The sequence below is a fragment of the Watersipora subatra genome, chromosome 7, assembly GCF_963576615.1.
Source record: "Watersipora subatra chromosome 7, tzWatSuba1.1, whole genome shotgun sequence".
Lineage (NCBI taxonomy): Eukaryota > Metazoa > Bryozoa > Gymnolaemata > Cheilostomatida > Watersiporidae > Watersipora > Watersipora subatra.
The window spans coordinates 56856205-56858268 of NC_088714.1; positions in this window are offsets into that span (position 1 = coordinate 56856205).

Below are 2064 nucleotides of genomic sequence, written 5' to 3' on the forward strand. Positions count from 1 at the left end.
CAAACAATAAACTTAAAATTTAACAACAAGCACTCATCAAGCCAAAAATATTTGTAGATTTTCAAAAAATTTTATGTTTGTTTCAATTTTCAAGAAATAGTTGGTGCAATTAAAAGCGACTCTTTCTAGTCTTGCCCTAAAACGGTTTTGAATATGAGTATATTCTAAAACAAAACACGCACACACCATTTTACTTTTCTTTTTAAATACAACAAACTACTTTCAATTTAGACAGAACTGACAGAAAAGTTTTTGGTCAGCTACTGTATCTAGTCGGAAGACAGCTTAAATACATAAGTAAATATTTGACTTGCTAACACAGACTGAGTTCTGCTTTTGCAAGAGGAGGTGGTACTTCAATTTTAATTTCAAAAAGGTTTTGTATTGTTAACTTGAAAAAACTAAGAGTGAAAGCCCTGAAGAACTCATATAGTCTTAATTTGTTATTAGATTTGCATGCATTTTATAAAATAATGCAAAACATTTTATAAAATCTTGCTAATACTTTATTTTGTGCTGATTTAAAAGCAAGAAAATTACCATATTTGAAAGTATGTTGTTTTTGTGCGAGGTCGTTACAAAACGATTTACTCGTCTGTTTTGAACAAATGTTTACACACTGTGTTTTAGAAAAGAACAGGTATTCTCACAATTTTCTGAGGTTTAACAATAATGGCACAAGTTTGAGGTAATAAAATAAGTCTTTCATATTCAAACTCACCAGGAAAAGTCTGGTAGACACTTATAAACTTATAACCACCACAGAGTTGATTAGCATTTCCAGAGCAAACATAGGTACAGTCTGATTCTTCTCCGGGCCCATGTCTGATATAACTGTTTCCACAGTAGCATTCCTTGCTATATTGCAGACCTCCATAACTCTTCCCTATGCATAAAAATAGTAATCTAATATCAAATACTAAATAAATTTCCTAATTGATGTTTTAAAATTAAAGTGAAAGTGTTACATTTGATGTAGCTATCTACCAGAGAACATCAATTAATATAGATAATTTCATTGTCAAGATAATTTTTTTCTTTTTTTCAATGAAAGTAAAAGCTGCTGTATTTTAGGCATTTTGAATGCAACACACTTAAGTTATTAATATTTATTTATATGTTTTATGTATGCCTTATTTGAGTGCATATTAAATCAGCAATGTCTCTCAGCTTCTCACACAAGGACAGAGAGTTTTAGTTACCGCAACACCTTTATTTGAACGCTACTTTTATTTAAAATGCAACCTCTATTTGAGCATAACTATGGCAGAAAGGTAGAAAGTTATAGCACCATCCTATATTTGAAGGCCACATTTATTTTTCCAATAATATTTGACGTTTTTAATCTTCACAAATCCAAAATAGCAAGTGATCAGTAAAAAGTGTCCATAGAACTGTACTAATTATGACTAGATTTCATCAATAACCATTAATTTGTTTATTGGATCTCTCTCTGTATCGTAGTCCATTTTCAAACTCCAAGTCTTTAGGTTAATTTGTTGGAAACTTTGAATGCAGCACTGTATAAATAACTAGTAACTGTATCAGGATAATAGTACGTCTAGTTCCTTTTTCAATGCAGCTTTGATACTTCGATGTACAGTATAGTGTATATAGAAAATAAGTTTCTCATTTACATTGGAAAATGTTCTACAACATAATTTGAGGCTAAAAATTTTAGGCTATTTTGATTATGAGCAATGTTTCTTTATTCATGCTAGAAAAATTAATTCAAAATGGTCTCATGTAAAAAGTTTTGCAATGCTAAAAAACAGTTTGGTGCCATGCTAACAAAAAAAGCTCATATCGACTGGCTCAGCTATACAGAAAATGAGTTGAGGGCAAACGACACTGTGGAAGGTATTGAACTGCCAGAAAAATATGAAATGGTTTCAAAAGAATAAAACAATCAGAAAACAGCTAGCCAGTAAACGATGCTATTATTTTTGTTTAAAAAATGTGGTTATTTGTTTCATAATGATAAATTCTTTTGCTGTTCATATTAGAAATACTATTTTTTGATCGTTTATTCATCAATATGTATTTGTAGCATTTGGTAAATTA